The sequence below is a fragment of the Macaca fascicularis genome, chromosome 8 (genome assembly GCF_037993035.2).
Source record: "Macaca fascicularis isolate 582-1 chromosome 8, T2T-MFA8v1.1".
Taxonomy (NCBI): Eukaryota; Metazoa; Chordata; class Mammalia; order Primates; family Cercopithecidae; genus Macaca; species Macaca fascicularis.
In genome coordinates, this window is record NC_088382.1 from 66,379,651 (window position 1) to 66,396,715 (window position 17,065).

Here is a 17,065-nt window from a genome sequence, read left to right on the forward strand (position 1 = left end):
AGATTGTGGTGAGCTGAGACCACACCATTGCACTCCAGCCTGGCCAACAAGAGTGAAACTCTGTCTCAAAAAAAAAAAAAAAAAAAAAAAAGAAAGAAAGAAAAAGAAAATATCAATAATATTTATATTGATATTATTTGAAAATATCAATGTCAAGATATTTAAAAAATATATACTACCTGGCTCTGCCACCTAAAAGCCTAGAATTCATTACTGCCCCAGTAGTAACAAATTGGATTATCGTTGCTTGTAGTTGACATTCTTTTTAATCTCCCTTAATCTGAAACTATTCCTCAGTCTTTTCTGGGTTTCCATGGAAACCTGGGAAAATTTTGGTTTTCCAAAATTCCAAGACCTTGGCAATTTTACAAAGTGCAGTCCGTTTACTCTGTAGGAAGACCCTCAGCATCCAATATGTCCTCATGTACATCCAATGTGTCCTCATGTCCAGATATAGGTCATTCGTGCATTTTTGAAAGGAATGCACAGAACTGACAATCTTTCCTCCTCCTTAATCCTGACATTACCATCAACTTCTCATCTCACCTCACTCCTGGCGCCTTTGAGGGGAGGGAGAGGAAGAACAAGAAGAAAAAGAAAGAGGAGAAGGAGGAGAGAGAAGTAGGAGGAGGAGGAGAAGGAGGAAGAGGAGGAGGAGGAGGAAAGCCTTGTGAGCTTTGGAAATGACTTTGCTTTCTGGCACAATAAGGTACCTCAGGCCCACCTTAAACTTCTACATCAGAACTTGAATTAGCCATTTCTGTAAGAATTTTCATTCCTGGGTTGGGCGTGGTGGCTCACGCCTGTAATCCCAGCACTTTAGGAGGCCAAGGCGGGCAGATCACCTGAGGCCAGGAGTTCAAGACCAGCCTGGTCAACATGACAAAATCCCGTCTTTACTAAAAATACAAAAAAAAAAAAAAAAAAAAGAAAGAAATTAACCGGGAGTAGTGGCAGGCACCTGTAATACCAGCTACACAGGAGGCTGAGGCAGCAGAATCGCTTGAACCCAGGAGGTCTCCACCTCCTGGTGGAGGTGAGCAGAGATCGCACCATTGCACTCCAGCCTGGGCAAGGAGAGTGAAACTCTGTCTCAAAAAAATAAAAAAGAAAAAAGAATTATTCCTTCCAGTGGAATATCAGACACCAAAATCTAGGATCTTGGGTTGCTCATTACTACTGGGGCAGTAATAAATTCTAAGCTTTCTTTCTTTCTTTCTTTTTTTTTTTTTAAGTGGCAGAGCCAGATCGTATATATTTTAAAATATCTTGACATTGACATTTTCAAATCAACTTCAACATTGAATCATTTTAACTTGTTTTTTATTCTATATACATCTTTTTCCTCTTACATTGAAAATCTTCCTTCCCATAGCTCTTCATTTTCTTTCAATATAAGGAGAATAATTACAAAACACATAAATATTACTACAAACAACAAAACTGCTGAGGAAGTTCAAAATTCCCCTGAGTTTCTTTTTATTTCTAGAATGTCTTCCACTATAAGCATACGGTTAAAGTACTATGTTCTAAAGGAAATTGAGATACAGGTTCCTGTGTTATTAACTTGATATACACACAGGTACATTTGTTTCAGGTTGTTTAAAATTAAAAACGTTCTTTTAAGATTTAGTTTTAGTTATTGTTTGGAATAGGTAATTCATATTAATTATTCAAGGGACAAAATTATACAGCCAGGTACGCATGGTGGATCTTCTTCTATTCCAGCCATAACTACCCCATCCCATTTTCTGTGCTTTCTCTTTCTCTACGTATATATATACATACACACACAGATGTATATACATATATATACACACACACATCCATATGAATTTATACACACACACACACACACACATGATTTTGATGTGCCTAAGTTTATCTTTTAACCCTACTGAACTCTGACATGGCCTGGAATCCTTGTCAACCCCTCCTAGGGATTAATCACACTTGGAAACTGGGGTGAAACCTATTGCCATCTCATACCCAAACAAAGCTCTGCTTGATGTTGACTTTCCCAGTTACATGAGCTATTCAAATCCTTGTTGATTCAGCTGCATTCGGCACAAGACAGGGCAGAGACTACTCAGTGGTCTATTGCAAGTTTTCCAGGTGCCAGGAAATGAAGTATCTGCCTTGTTTACAATTGCATTTCTGGCACATATTATGTACTTAATAAATATTTTCTGAATATGTGAAATAACAGTCACTATGAAGAGAAGTCTAGTGACCTGAAAACTTAGCTTCTAATGTATTTGGGTTCTGCTCAACATATCCCATCAGATGTGGACACCAAGAAGCTCTCTACAAAGACTAGTGTGGGTCCTTGATGGTCAGTGGTGTTGAGGTGCTCCAAGTTAAAAGTCAACTGACTTCTCTGGCAGTACGTTCAGTGGGCTGCGTAGTTTCTACTCAGGTGAAGGGAGGGAAAAGATAGTGGCTCTCAAATTGTGGTCTCAGCAGTGAGGTCTCAGCAGCAGCAGCATCCCCTCGGAACTTGCTGGAAATACAAACTACTGGGCCTCACCCCAGACCTATGGAATCAGAAACTCTGGGGTACAGCCCAGCAATTTGAATTTGAACAAGGCCTCCAGGTGATACTGATGCACACCACATTTGAGACCCACTGGGCCATAATCTACAGAGGACTGAGGATCTGTGCCAGGTGCAGAGAAAGGTGTCTGGCCAGCATCAGAGCATAGGAATGCAGGTGAGAGGGCTCACATCCTCAGACTGAAGTGTGGAGGGATTCCAAGCCTGTAGAAGGCGGGAGCTATCAAAGCATGTCTTGAACCTCTGCGTGAGCTTGGCATACTGTGTAGCAACAGGGGTTCAGGTGGAAGGTTAGGAGATAAACAAGATCCTGGGTTATGTTACAGAGTCTTGTTTACAAATACAAAAAATAAAAATAAAAATAACCACAGAAAACAAAAAAAAAAAAACAAGTAATGACCCAACTTTTGGAAGTGTAACATCATAATGGATTAGCTAAGAGTTTGATTTATTTTTATTTTACCTGAACCACCTGTCATGGGTTCATTAGTTTACCCATGAAGGTGTGGTAGGCGGAAGTCTAAGAGGGCCCCAAGGTTCCTGCCTGTGGTGTGCACACATCTTTTCCAGGTTATTCAATCCAATAAGAATCGAGGCATTGCTGTGAGGGGATTTTGCAGATGTTATTAAGGTCTCAAGTTAGTTGACTTAAGAAAAGGGAGATTATCCTCCTTGGATCACATCTAACCAGGTAAACCCATTAGAGGAGACTGGGATGACCAAGTTCTTTCTGACAGAAGAGACTAGAAGGGTCAGGGGATTCAGCGTGAGGGAGATTCTCCATGCTGATTTGAAGATGGAGGGAATCATGTGACAAGGAATGACTGCGAGTGGCTTCTGACAGCCAGCAAAGAAATAGGATTTCAGACCTGCAACCACAGGAACAGATCCCTGCCACTCCACATGAGCTCGAATGAGAAACGTAAGCTCCAGATGTCCTTGTCAGCACTTGGAGCAGAGGACCTAGCCGTGCTGTGCTCAGGCTTCTGCCCTGTAGACTGTGTGAAATAAATAAAGTTGTTTAAATGGCTGAGTTTGTGTTACTGTGTAATATCAAACATAGGAGATCAAGAATCCTAAATTAAAGGGAGAAGAGGACTGCCTGGCGGTTATCACACATCCTGCTAGTCTCGTCCTTGCCTCCATCAGCACAGTGAAGCTTTCCTGATAGGGACTGGTGACCTGGAGGTTGCACCCTCAACAGAACTGGGGACCCACCTGAGCAGGCCAAACAGGCAGCTTTGAAAATGGAAAGGAGGGGCAGGTGTCAGAGGCACTGTAGAAAGAAGTGATTGTGTGACCACTGTAACTGAGGGATCCAATGGTGGACATAGTCTAAATGCCTTTGCCTGTCATTTAACGTCTTTGTAATTTGATTCTAACTAGTTTTTCTGGATTTTTTTTTCTGTCACATAAGTTCTGTGCCACCTAGCTTACCCACAGTCCAAGGAGCAAACTGTTTATATTCCCAGCTCTGACACTTCCTAGCACTTTTCCCAGCTTGGAATGCGCTCTCTTCTCTTCTTCCACAATTGACAATTGACAGTCCCAACTGATGTTTAGAGACAGAGAGAGGCAGTGGCCCTTCCATGTGTTGTCTTCTCTAAATACTGAAAAAAGAAGTGCCAAATAAGAGTCACCCCAACTATGGCTTTAAAAATTGATTAAATTACATTTTTAACCCAGAAAATACACTGTTGTATAATTTTGTTAACGACACAACTACAGGATTTATTTTTTAAAAAAGCATTAATTCATGATGCTTGCTATATATTCTATAATGAGCATAATCTTCTTCCAGAACTTTGAGTGGTCTCTATGACAATGTATGTAAGATTTAGTAATGTGAGGCCCAGGCCTGATTCCCACCTCCCAGAACCTTCCTGGCCCCATCCTGCCTAAACACCACATTCTTAGATGAGTGGGTCCTCCATCCCATCACAGCTCTGATTCCATTTTCTCCATTGCAGTGCACAGTGACAGCACTTTTCTTGAGTTATTGTCTGATCTGTTTATTTTTGCCTTCCACTGATAATCACTTTTAAGTACATATGCCATTTGTGTGCTATTCATTCAGCTGATTTCTAAGGCATTCATTTATTTAACCAAACCTGTGCCATGGTGGTCAGCTGAGCAAATCATCCCATCACCTAGGTATTAAGCCCAGCATGCATTAGCCATTCTTTCTCCCACTCCCGACCCTCTGGCAGGCCCTAGTGTGTGTTGTTCCTTCTCCCTATGTCCATCACGTGTTCTCATTATTCAGCTCTCACGTATAAGTGAGAACATGCAGTACTTGGTTTTCTGTTCCTGCATTAGTTTGCTATGGATAACAGCTTTCAGCTCCATCCATGTCCCTGCAAAGGACATGATATCTTTTCTTTTTATGGTTGTGTAGTATTCCGTGGTATATATGTAGCACACTTTCTTTACCCAGTCGATTATAGATGGGCATTTAGGTTGATTCCATGTCTTTGCCACTGCGGATAGTGCTGCAGTGAACATATACGTGCATGTATCTTTATAATAGAATGATTTATATTCCTTATGGTGTATACCCAGTAATGGGATTGCTGGGTCGAATGGTATTTCTGGTTCTAGATCTTTGAGCAATTGCTACACTGTCCTCCATATGGTTGAACTAATTTACACTCCTGCCAATAATGTAAAAGCATTCCTTTTTCTCCACAACCTCACCAGTATCTGTTGTTTTTTGACTTCTTAATGATAGCCATTCTGACTGGTGTGAGATGTGGTTATCTCACTCATTGTGGTTTTGATTTGCTTTTCTCTAACGATCAGTAAAGTTAAGCTTTTTTTCATTGTTTAAGAAACATTTTTCAAATACCTGTTTTGTTGAAAGTTGTCTACTAGGCTCCAGGGATTATAGCTATGACAAAGCACCAAGGATTATTTTTTTTCTTAGTAAGTCTCATGGGAGAGAGATAGAAAACAACTAATTGAACAAAAATATTTAATTCTAGTTATACATGATGGAGGAAAAATGCATTGTTCTCAGAGAATCCAAAACAGATCCTACCTAGAGAGATTGATGTGCTTTGTTACCCCATAGAATTTCACGTTATAGGGATACAGTATCTATTAATTAATTGCTTAATTAGCAAACCAGGATTTCTGCCATTCATAAAGTACATAAAACCTAACTCTTGACATGAAATAGATGCAAAAAGTCACAGTAGATTTAAAGATAAACACATTGATAGTTTTTTATACTTCAAGTTTATTGTGAATAGATACCTGGTTTCCTTTTACCTTTTGGAACTTACTGAAATATGTCCATGGTTCTGAAATAGAATTGTAGGGTAATGGATCTTTTGAAGTTATTTGACCTATTGCCAGAATTTTGACATCAAAGTAAAGTTCAACAGTCAGCCAAACACTAAGAAACCACACTGGCTAATAAAATGGCCTAGAAGACTTGATAGAACACTTACCATTTGGGGCTGTTGTGAAGTTTTCTTAATTGTACAAGCCATCATTGAAATTTTTACAACATAATAGTACAAGATTAATTGTAACAGACATAGTTTGCCCAGATGATTTGGACTAGATTAAAAGTGATAGCAAAAAATTAATAAAAGTGATTTTGAAGAAATATTTTTAGTTGAATATAGAAATGCAAATCGGTTCCACTATCATAAAATTTACAAAGGTGTTTCTCCCTTATTAGATACTAGGTTTTGTTTTTCCGTAACATCATATTTTATGCAGAGCACAACATGCAGCCAGTCTAGGCCTGCAGAGCTCGTGAAACTAAAATAAAGACGTCCATTTCAATAATGTCCCAAACGAGACTGATGGCTATCATCCCTTCTTAACTGATCAGTAAGGAATCCAGAGCTTGGGGAGGTCATGTGTAATTCTCACAAGTGACCCAAAGCTAGACCCTAGTACTCTTTCCACAGCATCACATCTGAAAAATTTACACAATTAAATACATATAAAATTAAAAACATGCGCATAAGTAAAACCGACTCTAAGAGAACAAAATCCATTTAAGAGAAGTAGGAGTTGCAGAACACAGCTTTCTTTATCGATTCTGTCAAACTCCAGGGACTTAGGGGCGCTAGAGAGTTACACTTTATTAAAATAATCCATGAAAATTACTGTGTGTGTGTTTTCATTCATAAAATATCATCTCTTTCCTGAAGTTGAGTCCTCCTTCCTGTAAGCAGATTTGAATGTTGTTATAATATATTTTGATGCACTCTAAGAAGGGAGGAAAGAACACGGAGTGGAAATGGTCACAATTCTGGTCATCTGAGGAATGCGAAATCCCTCTGACCCTGCAGTGATTTCACCAGTCCCATTTTTCTACTTGTGGTTCTGCAAATGGCCAACCATACTGAACAGCCTGGTCTGACTTCAGGTGCCAACCTCCACATGGAGCTGCTTCTGAGAACTTTTTTCTTCTGCAGTCTCAGGGATTTTTATCTGCTCATTACTACATGCTAGGTCTCAGCAGCCACACAGTTAGGGTCCCAGTAGGAAACACCCAAATTAGGATAATTCAAGTTGAGTTTAATCAAGAGACTATTTAGAGAGATGTAGACAGGGCATGAGGAAACTGCATGGGAGAATGAAGTGTCCAGCGGCTGGTGACAGAAGGTTGCCCTGGGTCTGAAGGAGCAGAGACAGGGAGCATTACCAGAACTGAAGGCAGAGAGGCAAGATGGAGATGAATCTGAGACCTTTAGTCCGGGGGCCCAACTAGCCAGTGACAACTCTGCAGGGAAGAAGCTGGAGGTATAAATAATTCATCATTTACTCTCTAATCTGCTGGTGTTTTCACTCACTCAAACCCAACAGGAAGCCAGAGAGCAATGCAGCCCATCCATGTAATCTATTTAGGTAGCTTCTGGGGGGTGTGGAGCCAAGTAGAGGCTGTTCGTCAGACAGTTGCTCACAAGTCTGTAATGCAACCTGGTCACTTTAAGAAAACCAAAGTGTGGCCATCAGTTCAGGCAAAGCTTGACTTTGTTTCAAGTCAATGGGTTTTGAGCTCTTAGTAGAATTTGCTTTATTTCTGTCTTCAACTTCAGTAGTTCCATAGCCCTCCCTCCCTCAATATCTGCTGAGCGAGCTTGATGTTGGTTTTGTAACCTAGAACTTACACTTTGAATACCTTTTCAGGTGGACACAACCTAGAAGAATGTCTAATAACTATTTGTTAGAGAAACGAATAGGCATAACTTGCTTGACCCCGTCTCAACTAATCCTCTTAGTTGAACTTGTCTCTGGTTTGGTCAGTATGTTTGTTTTCTCATAACCCAAGTGCTCTATTTGATTGACAGCCCTCACTGCCTTTCAAGGCTAGATCCTATCCCTATCCTGTTTGGATGGGAGAAGAGGGACCGTCTCGGCAAGGTGCACTTGAGAATACCAAAGTCTGGAAGTATTGACTTTTCCACCGTCTTTCCTATTCTTTTAAGAATTTTTACCTTCTCCCCCAGATTTCTACTTTTGGAACATAGTTTCAATGTAGCCAAATTTCTCTCACAACAAACATAATTTAGGTAATATTATCATGCCATTTAGCACACTAAAGATTAGGTAACTTGCCTAAGATTACACAGTTAGTTGTTGGAATGCCAACATTGTAACCTAGGCAGTCCAGTTCCAGAGCCTGTAGTTACTTTTATCTATTGCAAAAGAGAGGAAAGATAGCATCTAAGGGTTGAAAGGTAATTCTGCTTTGAGTTCTTTGAGTTCTTTGAAAAATCGCAAAACTACTTTTCACAATGGCTGAACTAATTTATGTTCCCACCAGCAGTATATCAGCATTCCCTTTTCTTTGCAACCTTGTTGGCATCTGTTATTTTTTGACTTTTTAGTAATAGTCATTCTGACTGGTGTGAGATGGTAACTCATTGTGGTTTTGATTTGCATTTCTCTAATGACTAGTTATGTTGAACATGTTTTCATATGCTTGTTGGCTTCACGTATGTCTTCTTTTGAGAAGTATCTGTTCATGCTCTTTGTCCACATTTTAATGAGGCTGTTTTTTGCTTGCTGATTTGTTTAAGTTCCTTACAGATTCTGGACACTAAGCCTTTGCTGGATGCAAAGTTTGCAAATATTTTCTCGCACTCTGCTGGTTTACTCTCTTGATAGTTACTTTTGTCATATGCATAGTTTGCAAATATGTTCTCCCATTCTGTAGGCTGTCTGTTTATGGCTGTGCAAAACCTCTTTAATTAGGTCCCATTTGTCAATTTGTTGTTGTTGCAATTGCTTTTAGTGTCTTCCTCATAAAATCTTTGCCAGATCCTATGTCCAGAATGGTGTTTCTTAGATTATCTTCCAAAGTTTTCATAATTTTAGGTTTTATCTTTAAGGCTTTAATCCATCTGGAGTTGATTTTTGTATATGGTTAATGAAGATGTCCAGTTTCAATTTTCTGCATGTGACTGCCAGTCATCTCAGCACCACTTATTGAATAGGGAGTCCTTTCCTCACTGCTTGTTTTTGTTGACTTTGTGGAAGATCAGATGGCTGTAGATGGGCAGAATTATTTCTGGGATTTCTATTCTGTTCCATTGGTCTATGCATCTGTTTTTGTACCACGATCATGCTGTTTTGGTTACTGTGCCTTTCAGTATAGTTTGAAGTTGAGTAATGCAATGCCTACAGCTTTGTTCTTTTTGCTTAGTATTGCCTTGGCTAGTAAGGCTCTTTTTGGTTCCATACGAATTTTAAAATACTTTTTTCTAATTTTATTAAGACTGTTGTTGGTAGTTTGATAGAAATAGCACTAAATCTGTAAATTGCTTTGGGTACCATGGCCATTTTAACAATATTGATTCTTCCTATCCATGAGCATGGAATTTTTTTTTCATTTGTTTGTGTCCTCTCTGATTTCTTTCAGCAGTGTTTTGTAATTCTCATTGTAGACACCTTTTACCTGCCTAGTTAGCTGTATTATTTGGTATTTTATTGTTTTTGTGGATATTATGAATGGGATGGCATTCTTGATTTGGCTCTCAGTTTGGATGTTGTTGATGTATAGGAATGCCACTGATTTTTTTGTTTGTTTGTTTGTTTGTTTGAGACAGAGTCTCACTGTGTCACCCAGGCTGGAGTACAGTGGCACGATCTTGGCTCACTGCAACCTCTGCCTCCTGGGTTCAAGAGATTCTCCTGCTTCAGCCTCCTGAGTAGCTGGGATTACAGGCATGTGCCACCATGCCCAGCTAATTTTTTTATTTTTAGTAGAGACAGGGTTTCACCATGTTGGTCAGGCTGATCTGAAACTGCTGACCTCATGATCTGCCTGCCTCAGCCTCCCAAAGTGCTGGGATTACAGCCCTGAGCCACCACGCCTGGCACCACTGATTTTTGTACATTGATTTTGCATCCTGAAACTTTGCTGAAGTTGTTTATCAGATCAAGGAGCTTTTGGGCAAAGACTATGGGCTTTTCTAGGTGTAGAGTCATATTGCCTGCAAACAGGGATAGTTTGACTTCGTTTTTAAAAATTTCAATGCCTTTTATTTCTTTCTCTTGCCTGATTGCTCTGGCTAGGACTTCCAGTAGTATGTTGAACAGGAGTGGTAAGGGAAGACGTCCTTGTCTTGTTCTGGTTTTCAGGCAGGGAACATTTCCAGCTTTTGCTTACTCAGTATGATGCTGGCTGTGGATTTGTCATAAATAGCTCTTATTATTTTGAAGTATGTTTCTTCAATGCCTAGTTTGTGGAGGGTTTTTAACATAAAGGTGATCCAGCAATTCTACTTTTAAAAGTTAATCCTATGGAATATTTGCAATATGTATTACTACTACTACCATTACTACACACACACACAGGTGCCTTTTACATAGAATGGGATATATAGTGCATATGTATTTATAAGGATGTTTACTGAAGCACTGTTTGTAACATGAAAAAATTAATTACTAGTGGAGTTGTTAAAAACAAACCCAAAGCATATATATGACACAATTCCATGCAGTAGTTAAAGAGCATCAGGTAGACTCACAAGTTGATGTGGAAATGTTGCCAACATATACGAAGTGGAAAAAAAAGGTGGCAGAATAAAGTGTACAGAATTATTTTATTTGTGTTAAAAACAAAAATAAAACTCTGTGTGTGTGTGTGTTCGTGAATGCATGTGTGTGTATTCATTAATAAAAACAATATATTTAGATTAAGCACCAAACTATTAACAGTGGTTACTTCTGTGGGGGTTACAGAAGGTGAAAGAGGAATTTCACCAATAACACTGTATAAATCTGCATTTAAGCATTGTTGTGAAGAACAATTATGGCACTTAGAACTACCCAAAATCACCTTGTTTACTTGTTGTTCATTGTCTCACTCTACCCATAGAATGTAAATTTTGAGAAAGCAGATAATCGGGTGGACTTTTATTTTCAGTAGCTTCTGAGCTGAGGATAGTGCATGGCCTATAGTAGTGGTCCCCAACCTTTTTGGCATCAAGGGCCAGTTTTGTGGAAGACAATTTTTCCATGGACTGGGGTGGGGTGGTTTCCGGATGACACTGTTCCACCTCAGATCATCAGGCATTAGTTACATTCTCATAAGGAGTGTGCAACCTAGATCTCTCACATACACAGTTCACAGTAGGGTTGGTTTGCACTCCTATGAGAATCAGATGCTGCTGCTGACCTGACAGGAGGCGGAGCTCAAGCTATAATCCTTACTAGCCTGTCATTCGCCTCTTGTTGTGCAGCTGGGTTCCTACCAGGCCATGGACCAGTACTGGTCTGTGGCCCGGGGACTGGGAACCCCTAGCCTATAGTATATGCTCCATAATTATTTATTCAGTTAGTAATTTGCGTAACGAAAAGGAAATAATGACTTTCTGAGCAAATTCTCTATTGCTAGTTCCAAATTCACCTAAGTCTCCATCCCGCCAGACAATTCTTTAACAAGAGTGGCCTCTCCTATCACCTCACTGTTGATTTCAAATTGTGTGCCTTCTTCATGGCCGATCCTCTACTCAGTCCTTTCTGGATACTTTGAAGATCTAGTATTCTACTTGATTGATAAATTGAAAGAGGAATTTTAGAAATTTAGCTCTTTCATGTCTACAACTCCCTCTCCCTTCCGATTTCTTTCTAGATCAATATCAAAATGAGACTAAGCAAGGTGGTGGCCAGCAAAGGGTCTGCCTGAGGTCCTCCAGAGTTCTCTAGGGAAGAGAGCAACAAGAAACCCCAGGGACGAGGCGAGAGACTAAAGCCTAGTGGCTGAGGGAAGGTGGTGCCTCACTGTGGGCCTGGGATGGAGTGGCTCCTTGAAATGACTCAGTTGTCAAAACCTGTGAATCCCTTAGAAGTGGGATGTGCTCCTCACCTTGCTGGGGAAGGTCCTGGGAGGACCTGCCCAGTTCTCCTAATCCCAAGGAGTCTGCAAGGAGACTGGCAGAATGGTAAGGCTGACTATGGGAGAGGGCTGTTCTAACCCCAACACTCAGGACTTCTAAACACAAAAGCTGGAAGGAAAAACAGAAAGCGTATCCAGTATTTTACTAGGCAGTAAATGACAAATTAGCATTGTCATGGAGTCAGTCTATAGTCAGGGTGATGGATAGGCTTGTGTGGATTGTAACAAGGTGATGAAAAATGATTCTTGAAGGCAATTTATAGCTTAAAGAACTCATGCATTTGATGGGTCTAAGGCAATTCACTGCAGAACAGAAAATCATTCAGATATGTACCCTGAAAAACACATTTGAAAAACAAAACAGTAAGGATATCCAAATGATCAATTAACATACGAAATGATGCTTGATCTCACTAGTAATTAGGGAAATGTAAATGAAAACAGAATGGCCTACTTTAAAAAGACTGACAATATGAAGTACTGGTGGGCTACACGGCAAGTAGAAGTCCAAAATAGTACAAATTCTTTTTTTTTTTTTTCCGAGACCGAGTTTCGCTCTTGTTGCTCAGGCTGGAGTGCAAAGGCACAATCTTGGCTCACTGCAACCTCCACCTCCTGGGTTCAAGTGATTCTCCTACCTCAGCCTCCTGAGTAGCTGGGATTACAGGTGCACACCACTACGCCCAGCTAATACTTTGTATTTTTAGTAGAAACTGGGTTTCACCATATTGGCCAGGCTGGTCTCGAACTCCCAACCTCAGGTGATCCACCTACCTTGGCCTCCCAAAGTGCTGGGATTGCAGGTGAGAGCCATCGCACCCAGCCTAGTACAAACTCTTTAAAGCTTTCAGGCACTATAAACGACAGTTGGATATATGTATACCCTATGATCTGGCAAGTCTGCTCTCAGTTAAGTACCCAGGAGAAATGTGTCATGTATGCTAAGAGACACAGTGGAGGATGTTTACTGAAGCACTGTTTGTAATGTGAAAAATACTAATTGCTAGTGGAGTTATTAAGAATAAACCCAAAGCATATACATGGCACAATTCCATGCAGTAGTTAAAGTGCATCAGGTAGACTCACATGTTGATGTGGAAATATTGCCAAGATACATGAAGTGAAAAAAACGTGGCAGAATAAAGTGCATACAATTACAACAGCATTATTTGCAATAACCAAAACCTGGAAACCATCCAGGCATCCACAAGCAATGAAATGGAACTGTTGTATTTTCATAAAATTGGAATACTCTATGGCAATAAAAATAATGAGCCACGTCGATATGCAACACCATGGATGAATCTCACAAATCCAATATGGAGCCAAATAGATGGGAGTCGGGGGGAAGTGTGTTTCCATGTCTATAAAATTTAAAAACAGGTGAACTAATCCATGATTTTCAAAGTCCTGAGGGTGGTCACCTTGGGCAGAAGGGAAGAATGGTTATCTGGAGGGGCCACGAGTGGGGTTTTTGAGGTGCTGGTGATACTCTTTTTCTCGCCCTGGAGGGTGGTTCATGGGAATGTTTCCTTCGCAGCAATTCAGTGAGAAGTGCCCTCATGATGTGTGGAACTCTTTGTGTTTATGTTATACCTGATAAAAAGGTAAGAGAAGAAGGATAAGCATGAGACATGGATGGGTGTGTTTAGGCTATTGCTAACCTCCCCTGCAGATGTGAGTTTTGCACTCCCTGCAGAGACACACGTGCCTGGCCAATAATATAATTGCATGTTTTCTTTTGTTTGTATTTTTCATTCTCAAAGCTATTGGCGAGCCCTGTGAGTTCTGATTTTTAGCATAGGCATTGATAAAGAAAATGTATTCATTGCATTTTTATTAGAAAACACTGAAAGTTTTATAGAATTTTTTTTCCAGGTAAACCCAGATGTTTTGACGGATGCAGAATGATGGCAGATAAGTAGTATATTCTTCTCTCAGGAGAATGAGGAGAGATAAAATTTGTTCTTTGTGGGAGACAGTGAGGTTTAAATATGTCAGTATATCCTGCCACTCTCCTGCTCTCAGCCTTGAATAATTTTCTATCATAATGAGAATAAAACCCTAAGCCCTTGTCCAAGGCTTCACAAATCCTGCTGCTTCTCCACTAATCCACCATGTCTCCATTTTGAGGCATTGCACTGGCTCTTCCTTCCATTCGGAGCCTCTTCCATCAAATATTCATTGGTTGAATGAATGAATTGATCTACACGAGGGTGCTTCTGTACATTTCAGGAAAAGAAGGAAAACAAACGCATAAATAAAAATGGCCAAAGCTTTACACCCCTCCCCTATCTTCTCCTAAGAAATCGTTTTAGCTCAAGGCTCAGAGTCTTCATGCGTTTTATTTTTGGACTCTCTCTCCTGTCTCTCAGACCAGTTTTAGGTTCACAGCAGAATTGAGTGGCAGGTACAGAGATTTCATCTATGCTCCCTGTCCCGGCACCTGCACAGCCTCCCACATGATCAATAGGCCCCCGCCAGAGAGGTCCAGTTGTTAGGGTTGATGAACCTGCACTGACACATCATTATTACCGAGTGGCCATAGTCTACATTAGGGTTCGCTCTTGGTGTTGGACCTTCTGTGGTTTGGATAAATGCAGAATGACACGTGGATAACTCTTTGATTACACGAGTTTTCCAGGTTTGTAATAGGAAACCAAAAAAGTGAAGATGAGTGTGAGGTGGCTTTGCAAGCAGTTTCTGCCTCATGGGATAAAACTGTCAGGAAAGGAGCCCCCTGCCTGGTGACCAGGATGGAGGCTCATGGATGGTATCTAATATCTGAAAGACCCAGGGGTGAAGTGGGTGTGTGCGGGGGGCGGGGCGGGGGAGCCCAAGATCCACGTGGAAGAGCAATCATGGCTGCTAACCCTGTAAGTGCTGCTGTGCGCTGGCCCTGGCTTAAGGACTCTACACCCTAACACATTTTACTTATCACAACAACTGAATGAGGCACAGAGGAGAAACCAAGGCAGGGAGAGCTGCAGTTCACACAGCTAGCTGGGATTTCGATGCAGGCCGCCTGGCCCCAGAGCTCACAAATGAACTCTCAGAGGGAGCCCAGAGGCGGGCACAGGCTTGGTGGTAGCAGTGGGAGGCCTGAGTGGGTGGGAACGAGCCCCAGCTCCGGGAGAGCGCGGAATGGAGCAGCAGCGCCCTCTGCAGGTTGTAGGTCTTCCTTCTTCTCGTTCCACGTGGTTTTCTCTGAGACCCTCTCAAGTCAGCGGCGGCTTTGGGTTCATCTCACCCTAAGTCCTAGTCCTAGGTTAGTCCCCACCTTAGCCTGTCTCGTGTTTTCAGAACTCAGACATTTGCGCTGAGTATGCACTGAGTGCCACAGTCAAGAGTCCGGCTAGCGGCCCTTAGAATAGCAACCCAGGGGGCCTGGGCCCCTCAGAATTTAAATAGGTAATTCTTAAAAGCATCAAAGCCCTTAAAAGTTGGAAAGCAAACTTCTAATGCTGGAATTTCAAATTTAAGGCCAGACAGGTCAGGAGAAATTTGGAGAGTGAGGCCTCCGCAGCCCCCTCGAGTCAAGATTTGTGGACGACCGCCGGTACTTACTGCTGAGGACGTCTGGAGGAGGGAGTCCTGCGTCCTGTAATGCACGGGGCGGGCGCACAGCCTTGGTTGGCATCGCTCCGCCGCCTGGAGAGGAGTCATCTCCGATTGCCCCTTCCGCCTTTCCTCGTGTCCCAACCCCTCTCCTCTGTTCCTTCCTCCCCTGGGCAATTTTGAAGCATCCTCTAGGTTCCCGATTCTACGCCAGACATGAGAGAGATGAGGAACTGCAAGTGTGTGAGGCTGTCCCACCCCCAGCATCGTGCAGCCCTTGGCGGAGGCGACGGGCGTGTGGGGGAGGGAGGGGCGTTGGGGGACGGGGGGTGAAATGGAGCCGCAAGCAACGGTCTGTTAACTACCATGAGTGCCTTAGCCCAGTCTACACCTCTTCCGCAAAAGAGAAGAAAGCCTCCTAGATAAAAAACTGTACTTGGCCAGGCGTGGTGGCTCACGCCTGTAATTCCAGCATTTTGGGAAGCTGAAGCGGGAGGATCGCTTGGGGCTGGGAAGTCGAGGCTGCAGTGCGCTAGCCATTGCACTCCAGCCTGGGCAACCAAGTGAGCCCCCATCTCTTAAAAAAAAAAAAAGGAAAAAAAAGAAAGAACTGTGCTTGCTTTAAAAGATGTATTTGTCTGATGGTGAACTTGTGTTATTTTCTCGCACATATTGTATGAGATATGTAGGTATACATATTGTACCATTGTGAGATAATGGTATTATCTTATCAATAATAATTGCATTATCTTTTTTCCTCCGGGGCTTTGCCAAGGATCAGGAAGGTTGATGGAGTTGGGGCTCTGTGAGTGTGGGGCCCTGTGATTCCTTGCACTAATTCTGGGAGATGGGTCTCCCAACAGCATGATCATGCGAATGTCCTGCGAGCCCTCGCGGGGCTGTACATAGAGAACAAACTGCCAAGCACAGTGCAGCTGCCTTATCAGATGGGGCACACAGGCTTGCACAGTGAGCATCTGGGCAGCAACCTTGGTGGACTGCAGACCAGAGGCTCATCCCCCACTTTCCTGAGTTGCTAAATTGCAATGTTTTGAAAAACACAAAAGAAAGGGTTGGTGGGGGTCCTGGAAAAATGATTTAGTGAATAGGGGTTGAGCTGTATGTTGTTTCAGTTAGTAAAATGAAGAAAAGTTACATTTCTTATATCTGAGTGTTGTCTCATTAATATGAAGTAGTCATAAGCACCTTGTGTTTTGGGGATTTACCTTACAAACACTCACAATCTCTCTCCTCATTATCTGGTTACCAAATTCATTCATTCATCACACATATATCCATTCATCCAATATTGGAGAATCTGCTACAGTCATAGTGTAGAGGTGTACAATGGTGACTAAGATGTAGTTCCACGTTCTTACAATTCTTACTAGTGACCTGGATAGGAGATAAGGAACTGCAGTGAAAAGGATACTGACTGGGCACAAAAAGTTTGGGGTTTTAATCCTGTTTTTATCCTTCAACTGCTGGGAAACTTTGGGCCAACTACACAACCTTTCTTGGCTTCCCTTTCTTCATTTGTAAAATTGGATTAAATTATCTTTAATTTCTTACTAGCTTCTA